Here is a 9871-nt window from a genome sequence, read left to right as displayed (position 1 = left end):
ACTCACCACACAGAGACCCACAGACTCACCACACAGAGACCCATAGACTCACCACACAGAGACCCATAGACTCACCACACAGAGACCCATAGACCCATCACACAGAGACCCATAGACTCACCACACAGACCCATAGACCCATCACACAGAGACCCACAGACTCAACACAGGCCATTGGAACGTTGGTAACGATCAGGAACATGCCGTGACAAAACAAGGAAGTCTGAAATATGCTGGGTGTAAATCAGCACATCAAATTAAATCCGCAGGGGAGGGAAAGAAAGGCCCCAAGCATGCGACACTCGGCCGAGAGAGTGGGGAGAGAGAGAGGAAGAGACTTTTCACGACTTTATTTCCACTAAAACATGAAAAAAAAAACCATTACAGGGAAAAAACACGTAAATTGTGAATCAACAAAACATCAAACTCTTAACAGCTGTGTGTGCATGAACTACACACGGCACAGGGATAGAGGCTGTGCAAACGAGGCGGTGCACGGACATCTCCGTGTGTAGCAAAGTCGCTACGCTAAAGGGTTTTTCTATTTGATAAACAATCAAATGTTTTGACACGGGAATGCGACGTGAACAAGATACGTTTTTCTCCCCGACATTTTCAAAACGAAATGGCGTTGACGCGTCAAACACCTGAAATAATTTTTTCTTTACGGATTCAGTTGTCGGTTTTCATTAAAGTGTAATGACAGGGTGACACCTGGTAATGTCACAGGGTGGGTCAGTTGGTGGGTGGGTGGGTGGGTGAGTGGGTGGGTGAGTTGGTGAGTGGGTGGGTGAGTTGGTGAGTGGGTGGGTGAGTTGGTGAGTGGGTGGGTGAGTTGATGAGTGGGTGGGTGAGTGGGTGGGTGAGTTGGTGGGTGAGTTGGTGAGTGGGTGGGTGAGTTGGTGAGTGGATGGGTGAGTGGGTGGGTGAGTGGGTGGGTGAGTTGGTGAGTGGGTGGGTGAGTTGATGAGTGGGTGGGTGAGTTGGTGAGTGGGTGGGTGAGTTGATGAGTGGGTGGGTGAGTTGGTGAGTGGATGGTCAGTTGGTGAGTGGGTGGGTGAGTTGGTGAGTGGGTGGGTGAGTGGGTGGGTGAGTTGGTGAGTGGGTGAGTGAGTTGATGAGTGGGTGGGTGGGTACGGGTAGGCCGTGAGTCACTGGTGAGTCACCGTTTGTCACTCATTTCCCAACGTCTTGTCTCTTCTCACAATTCAAGTTCCTAGAATCAACCCACCCGCGCCTGCAACGTGGCTTCATCCCAGAGGTCGCAATCGGGTACCTGATACTCGTACCCTACCCGATACCCGGCTGGGTACGGGTAGCCGGGTATCGGGTAGGGTACAGGTACAGCTACCCGTTTGCGACCTCTGGCGTGCCGGCAACGTGAACATGTCGAGTGAGCGGCCGGGCAATTTGCAGTTTGACGGTGAACACCGCAACGGACGTGAGGTTCAGAGCGAACGCCAAGCGGTAGGACACCGTCCGCGGTCTGACGAACGCCGCCGCGATGGTCACGCGGCACTACGGATACGCCGAGAGGTTCTGGACGGGGCGGCCGGGAGGCGACGTCGCGACGGGGGCCGGGCCCCCCACCCTCGGCGGGTTCGCATCGCTGATGATTTCGTAGAGGAGCTCGCTCGCAACTTCGCGCGCTCCCTCCACGCTGGAGCTCAGGACCGCGGGGAAGAAGCCGCCGCCTTCCCGCATCATCCCGGGAATGAAGACCTTGTAGAGGAGGCCCAGGGGCTCGCCCGGCTCCACGTGCGCGTGCAGCTGGAAGGTCGCCCAGCCGACGCCGAAGCTCCGTAGCAGCAGCTGCAGACGTGTCTCCCACGACAAGATGGCCGCCTCCGGCAGCGCCTCGAGACCGATGGGCACGGGATGCGGGTGGTGAGGTGCCCGTCGCAGCCGCGTGAGCGCCGCCCAGCCCACAAACAGGCTGCTGCGCAAGGCCTTGTCGGCGCCGGTGCACTCCGGCACCGCCACCGCCACCTCCTCCTCGTCTTCCGTTGCCACCGCTGCCACCGCGGCCGCCGCCGCCGCCGTGTCCACCTCCGGGATGGCCCAGTCCAACTTGACGGTGCGGCCCCAGAGCTGGAAAGGAATTTGAAGCAGCTTCTTCCGTGCAAGGACGGCCGCGCGATGGCTCTCGTATTCGACGAGCGCGTAGCCTCGGTCGGGGCTTCTGTCGTAGCGACAGAAGCGCGTCTTGACGTCCACGACGCCCTCCGTGACGCCGCTCATCGCCGCCATCACCTGCGCCCGCGTCTTGTCCTTCGGCAGCCCCCCGACGAAGAGGCGGCGGTTGTCGACGCTCACGCGAACCGTGATGCGGTGCCCGGGACGGATCTCCAAGTCGTGGAGTCTCCTGACGGCGTCCGCGGCTTGGGAGCGCGTCGCGAAGGTGGCGAACCCGTAGCCGCGGTTCTCTCCGTGGTACGTCATCATGAGGCGCAGCTGGTACAGCTTCCCCACCGCCTCCAGCACGGGCACCAGCTCGTCCTCGTACAGGTCGCGCGGGATCCTGGCCAGGAACACCTCGCAGCCGCGGGCGGGAGGGGGGGCCCTGCCAGTCGGGCGGCGGTCCCAGCTTCCTCTGTCCGTTCTCCTGCACGACGTTGTAGCCCGTGCGCAACACGAGGTCCAGCAGGTCCCTCTCCACGCAGCTCATGATGCCGAGCACCGGCGGCTTGCCCACGGTGGCGGTGACGACGGGGCAGCGGCTTGGGGCCCGGTGGAGCCCTCGACACTCGGCGCAGAAGCCTCGTGCCGACAAAACAACGGGGGGTTGGGGGGTGGGAATGAACTCCCGAAAAGCCAAATCCCCGGCGGGAACTCGCTCGGCCCAAACCTACAGGCCCAGCAGTGGAGAGAGAGAGAGAGAGTGGAGAGAGAGACGCGTTGAAGCAGAGCTCCCTTTGTAAACTCGGAAAATCATAATAGACTGAAAAGAGAAACCCAAGAAACTGTGTCCTGACTGTTTGACCGCCATGTATTACACCACTGGTGCACACACTTGTTGTTGTTCTGCAGTGAGGTATTCCAACGGTTGTAAGGTAATGTTGGGGTGCTGCTGATTCCAAATCTGGCATCAGTTTTTGTCTATCACGTCAGGTTTTTGAGATATCAAATATTGCATTTTCAATAAAAACTGCGGAAGAAAAATATTAAATGAATGTGGATATCTACATAAAATGATATTATAAACACACCATCCTAAAAATACAGCACCGTATTTTAACACTAAAGCAGTCACTGACTCGCAACAACTTGCAATCATAAGTGACAGAGTCAATTTCGGGTAAAATCAATGAAAATGGGGTATGCCGATAGCATAAAAATGAGATGTGATAGAGCAAATCTGAGATCATATTTGGAATCAGCACCCTGAAATTAGTCTAAAACAGCTGCAAAAGTCGCTCACACTCTCACCCACTCACTTTCTCACCTACCCACACACTCACCCACCCACACACTCACCCATTCACTCACCCACATGCCCACTCACTCAGCCACTCACTCTCTCACCCACTCACTCACCCAATCACTCACCCAGTCGCTCACACACTCACCCACTCACTCTCTCACCTACCCACCCACTCACCCAATCACTCACCCAGTCGCTCACACTCACCCACTTACTCTCTCACCTACCCACGCACTCACCCACCCACACACTCACCCATTCACTCACCCACATGCCCACTCACTCAGCCACTCTCTCACTCTCTCACCCAATCACTCACCCAGTCGCTCACACACTCTCCCACTCTCTCACCTACCCACACACTCACCCACCCACACATTCACCCATTCACTCACTCACATTCCCACTCACTCAGCCACTCACCCACTCACTCACCCAATCACTCACCCAGTCGTTCACACTCTCACCTTACACTCACCTCACCTAACCCACCTGTTCACACACACACTCACCCACTCACCTGTTCACGCAGCCACTCACAACAACAACAACCACTTAGTGGCAGTGGGGGTTCCCAGCCCCTCCACCTGCAATTAATTAGCCGCTGCTAATTAATTGCAGCGCTGCTGTGCCAGGTCACGTGACAGACCCAGCAGGTGCTATGGGTTGGCTGCTGTGCCAGGCTAGGTGCAGGAGGAGGTCACGTGACAAGCCCAGCACGTGCTGTGAGTTGGCTGCTGTGCCAGGCTAGGTGCATGAGGTCACGTGACAGACCCAGAAGGTGCTATGGGTTGGCTGCTGTGCCAGGCTAGGTGCATGAGGTCACGTGACAAACGCAGCAGGTGCTATGGGTTGACTACTGTGCCAGGCTAGGTACATGAGGTCACGTGACAGACCCAGCAGGTGCTGTGGGTTGGTTGATGTGCCAGGCTAGGTGCATGAGGAGGTCACGTGACAGACACAGCAGGTACTATGGGTTGGCTGCTGTGCCAGGCTAGGTGCATGAGGAGTTCACGTGACAGACACAGCAGGTGCTATGGGTTGGCTGCTGTGCCAGGCTAGGTGCATGAGGAGGTCACGGGACAGACCCAGCAGGTGCCATGGGTTGACTGCTGTGCCAGGCTAGGTGCATGAGGAGGTCACGTGACAGACCTAGCAGGTGCCGTGGGTTGACTGCTGTGCCAGGCTAGGTGCATGAGGAGGTCACGGGACAGACCCAGCAGGTGCCGTGGGTTGACTGCTGTGCCAGGCTAGGTGCATGAGGAGGTGGTCACGGGACAGACCCAGCAGGTGCCATGGGTTGACTGCTGTCCCAGGCTAGGTTCATGAGGAGGTCACGTGACAGACTCAGCAGGTGCCGTGGGTTGACTGCTGTGCCAGGCTAGGTGCATGAGGTCAAAGAGACAGACCCAGCAGGTGCCGTGGATTGACTGCTGTGCCAGGCTAGGTGCATGAGGAGATCACGGGACAGACCCAGCAGGTGCCGTGGGTTGACTGCTGTGCCAGGCTAGGTGCATGAGGTCACGGGACAGACCCAGCAGGTGCCGTGGGTTGACTGCTGTGCCAGGCTAGGTGCATGAGGAGGTCACGGGACAGACCCAGCAGGTACCGTGGGTTGACTGCTGTGCCAGGCTAGGTGCATGAGGTCACGGGACAGATGCAGCAGGTGTCGTGGGTTGACTGCTGTGCCAGGCTAAGTGCATGAGGAGGTCACGGGACAGACCCAGCAGGTGTCGTGGGTTGACTGCTGTGCCAGGCTAGGTGCATGAGGAGGTCACGAGATAGACCCAGCAGGTGTCGTGGGTTGACTGCTGTGCCAGGCTAGGTGCATGAGGTCACAGAGACAGACCCAGCAGGTGCAGTGGGTTGACTGCTGTGCCAGGCTAGGTGCATGAGGAGGAGGTCACGGGACAGACCCAGCAGGTGCCGTGGGTTGACTGCTGTGCCAGGCTAGGTGCATGAGGAGGAGGTCACGGGACAGACCCAGCAGGTGCCGTGGGTTGACTGCTGTGTGCCAGGCTAGGTGCATGAGGAGGAGGTCACGGGACAGACCCAGCAGGTGCCGTGGGTTGACTGCTGTGCCAGGCTAGGTGCATGAGGAGGAGGTTCACGGGACAGACCCAGCAGGTGCCGTGGGTTGACTGCTGTGCCAGGCTAGGTGCATGAGGAGGAGGTCACGGGACAGACCCAGCAGGTGCCGTGGGTTGACTGCTGTGCCAGGCTAGGTGCATGAGGAGGAGGTCACGGACAGACCCAGCAGGTGCCGTGGGTTGACTGCTGTGCCAGGCTAGGTGCATGAGGAGGAGGTCACGGGACAGACCCAGCAGGTGCCGTGGGTTGACTGCTGTGCCAGGCTAGGTGCATGAGGAGGAGGTCACGGGACAGACCCAGCAGGTGCCAGTGGGTTGACTGCTGTGCCAGGCTAGGTGCATGAGGAGGAGGTCACGGGACAGACCCAGCAGGTGCCAGTGGGTTGACTGCTGTGCCAGGCTAGGTGCATGAGGAGGAGGTCACGGGACAGACCCAGCAGGTGCCGTGGGTTGACTGCTGTGCCAGGCTAGGTGCATGAGGAGGAGGTCACGGGACAGACCCAGCAGGTGCCGTGGGTTGACTGCTGTGCCAGGCTAGGTGCATGAGGAGGAGGTCACGGGACAGACCCAGCAGGTGCCGTGGGTTGACTGCTGTGCCAGGCTAGGTGCATGAGGAGGAGGTCACGGGACAGACCCAGCAGGTGCCGTGGGTTGACTGCTGTGCCAGGCTAGGTGCATGAGGAGGAGGTCACGGGACAGACCCAGCAGGTGCCGTGGGTTGACTGCTGTGCCAGGCTAGGTGCATGAGGAGGAGGTCACGGGACAGACCCAGCAGGTGCCGTGGGTTGACTGCTGTGCCAGGCTAGGTGCATGAGGAGGAGGTCACGGGACAGACCCAGCAGGTGCCGTGGGTTGACTGCTGTGCCAGGCTAGGTGCATGAGGAGGAGGTCACGGGACAGACCCAGCAGGTGCCGTGGGTTGACTGCTGTGCCAGGCTAGGTGCATGAGGAGGAGGTCACGGGACAGACCCAGCAGGTGCCGTGGGTTGACTGCTGTGCCAGGCTAGGTGCATGAGGAGGTCACGGGACAGACCCAGCAGGTGCCGTGGGTTGACTGCTGTGCCAGGCTAGGTGCATGAGGAGGAGTCACGGGACAGACCCAGCAGGTGCCGTGGGTTGACTGCTGTGCCAGGCTAGGTGCATGAGGAGGGGTCACGGGACAGACCCAGCAGGTGCCAGTGGGTTGACTGCTGTGCCAGGCTAGGTGCATGAGGAGGAGGTCACGGGACAGACCCAGCAGGTGCCGTGGGTTGACTGCTGTGCCAGGCTAGGTGCATGAGGAGGAGGTCACGGGACAGACCCAGCAGGTGCCGTGGGTTGACTGCTGTGCCAGGCTAGGTATCCTTGTGGTATCCTGCTCTGACCTCTGTGGCCATGACAACCATTTCCCCCCCTCCGTTGCAGAAGAGGCCCAGAGGTGCAGTGTCAGCGCCACACACAGAGCTCAGAGAAAGTGCTGTGACGAAGATTTAACAACTCTGGGCTTCCAAAGTGCAATGTGAGGATATATCCGGGACGCTGACGGATCACAACTCGTCACGACGATTGGCTCTGCAGGTCCTGACGAGTCAGGGGCGTGGTCCCGGGAGCCTACGATGGAGTCTAGAAGATTCCATAGAGGCTAACCAGGATTGGTGGAAAGGTACCACGTGACCCGGGTATTAAATAGGGGTGGAGACAAACAACGCGTGGTCAGAACTGGAACGAACGGAGGGAGAGGCCACGCTGGAGCGGGGTCCAGGCTGTACCACGTGGTCCAGGCTGTACCACGTGGTCCAGGCTGCCACGTGGTCCAGGCTGTACCACGTGGTCCAGGCTGTACCACGTGGTCCAGGCTGTACCACGTGGTCCAGGCTGTACCACGTGGTCCAGGCTGGCCACGTGGTCCAGGCTGTACCACGTGGTCCAGGCTGTACCACGTGGTCCAGCCTGGACCACGTGGTCCAGCCTGCCACGTGGTACAGCCTGGACCACGTGGTACAGCCTGGACCACGTGGTCCAGGCTGTACCACGTGGTCCAGGCTGCCACGTGGCTGCGCCTGAGTCTCTATCCCTCTCACGCTGCCTGTCAGCAGCGTGGAGGAGTGTTGTAAAGAAAGACAAATAAAGACCGATTCCAAAAGTCGCCTCCACGACCTTTATTACAGATGCATGATTTAAAGCAATTTTTTGACCAGCAATAGCAGCAGTAACAACAGCAGTAGCAGCAGTAGTAGCCGTAGCAGCAGTAGCAGCAGTAGTAGCAGCAGCAGTAGCAGCAGCAGTAGCAGCAGTAGCAGCAGTAGTAGCAGCAGCAGTAGCAGCATCAGTAGCAGCAGCAGTAGCAGCAGCAGTAGTAGCAGCAGTAGTAGCAGCAGCAGTAGCAGCAGTAGTAGCAGCAGCAGTAGCAGCAGCAGTAGCAGCAGCAGCAGCAGCAGTAGCAGCAGTAGCAACAGCAGTAGCAGCAGTAGCAGCAGTAGTAGCAGCAGCAGTAGCAGCATCAGTAGCAGCAGCAGTAGCAGCAGCAGTAGTAGCAGCAGTAGTAGCAGCAGCAGTAGCAGCAGTAGTAGCAGCAGCAGTAGCAGCAGCAGGAGTAGCAGCAGTAGCAGCAGTAGCAACAGCAGCAGTAGCAGCAGCAGCAGTAGCAGCGGCAGTAGCAGCAGCAGTAGCAGCAGCAGCAGTAGCAGCAGCAGGAGTAGCAGCAGTAGCAGCAGTAGCAACAGCAGCAGTAGCAGCAGCAGCAGCGGCAGTAGCAGCAGTAGCAGCAGCAGCAGTAGCAGCAGCAGCAGTAGCAGCAGCAGCAGTAACAGCAGCAGCAGTAGCAGCAGCAGCAGTAGCAGCAGCAGCGTAGGCCTCTAGCACTGCAAACGCGACGTCTCCACCATCCCCGCAACCTCCACTCTGTCTTCACACCGACCGGCGGGCCGCTCACCCGCCCGGCACAAGCCCTCGCCCGGGTACCCGATACCCGGCTACCCGTACCCTACCCGATACCCGTACCCTACCCGATACCCGTACCCTACCTGATACCCGTACCCTACCCTACCCGATACCCGTACCCTACCCGTACCCTACCTGATACCCGTACCCTACCCGTACCCTACCCAATACCCGTACCCTACCCGATACCCGTACCCTACCTGATACCCGTACCCTACCTGATACCCGTACCCTACCCGTACCCGTACCCTACCCGATACCCGTACCCTACCCGTACCCTACCCGATACCCGTACCCTACCCGATACCCGTACCCTACCTGATACCTGTACCCTACCCGACACCCGTACCCTACCCGATACCCGTACCCTACCCGATACCCGTACCCTACCTGATACCCGTACCCTACCTGATACCCGTACCCTACCCGACACCCGTACCCTACCCGACACCCGTACCCTACCCGATACCCGTACCCTACCCGATACCCGGCTACCCGTACCCGGCCGGGTACAGGTACCCGTTTCGACCCTGGTGCGGCCGGGTATGGGTAGGCCGTGAGTCACTGGTGAGTCACCGTTTGTCACTCATTTCCCAAGGTCTTGACTCTTCTCACAATTCAAGTTCCTAGAATCAACCCACCCGCGCCTGCAACGTGGCTTCATCCCAGAGGTCGCAATCGGGTACCCGTACCCTACCCGTACCCGGCCGGGTAGGGTACGGGTACGGGTAGGGTACCCGTTTGCGACCCTGGTGCGGCCGGGTACGGGTATGGGTAAGGAGTCAAAACCCGTTTGCGACCTCTGGCGACGGGGTCACGAGCGACGGGGTCACGAGCGACGGGGTCACGAGCGACGTAGTTTTCCTGCGCAGAGGTGGCGGGAGTCGGAGAGAGGTCACGTGACCACTGGGGGTAGGGGGGGGGCGGAAGGTGGACAGGGATGGAGGGGGGGCGGTCTCACCGATGGTCATCACTCCACAACGTTAAACCAACACCTGACGGGTGTGGTGAGTCTGTGTGTGTGTGGTGAGTCTGTGTGTGTGTGTGGTGAGTCTGTGTGTGTGTGGGGTGAGTCTGTGTGTGTGCATGGGGTGAGTCTGTGTGTGTGTGGTGAGTCTGTGTGTGTGTGTGGTGAGTCTGTGTGTGTGTGGGGTGAGTCTGTGTGTGTGTGGGGTGAGTCTGTGTGTGTGTGGTGAGTCTGTGTGTGTGTGTGGTGAGTCTGTGTGTGTGTGGGGTGAGTCTGTGTGTGTGGTTGGGGTGAGTCTGTGTGTGTGTGGTGAGTCTGTGTGTGTGTGTGGGGTGAGTCTGTGTGTGTGTGGTGAGTCTGTGTGTGTGTGTGGGGTGAGTCTGTGTGTGTGTGGTGAGTTTGTGTGTGTGTGGTGAGTCTGTATGTGCATGGGGTGAGTCTGTGTGTGTGTGGTGAGTCTGTGTGTGTGTG

The 9871-nt window shown here is 58.9% G+C and overlaps 1 pseudogene; it reads right to left on the bottom strand.

Moving 5' to 3' along the window:
• Nucleotides 1–1518: 1518 nt before the first annotated feature.
• Nucleotides 1519–9297, bottom strand: LOC133362726 (probable RNA-binding protein 46; annotated as a pseudogene).
• Nucleotides 9298–9871: the final 574 nt, after the last annotated feature.

This window comes from Lethenteron reissneri, unplaced genomic scaffold (genome assembly GCF_015708825.2).
Source record: "Lethenteron reissneri isolate LAM-NWPU_2019-01 unplaced genomic scaffold, ASM1570882v1 scaffold_1591, whole genome shotgun sequence".
NCBI lineage: Eukaryota > Metazoa > Chordata > Hyperoartia > Petromyzontiformes > Petromyzontidae > Lethenteron > Lethenteron reissneri.
The sequence above is the reverse complement of the archived record's forward strand: the minus strand, read 5'-3'. Positions and strand labels throughout refer to the sequence as shown.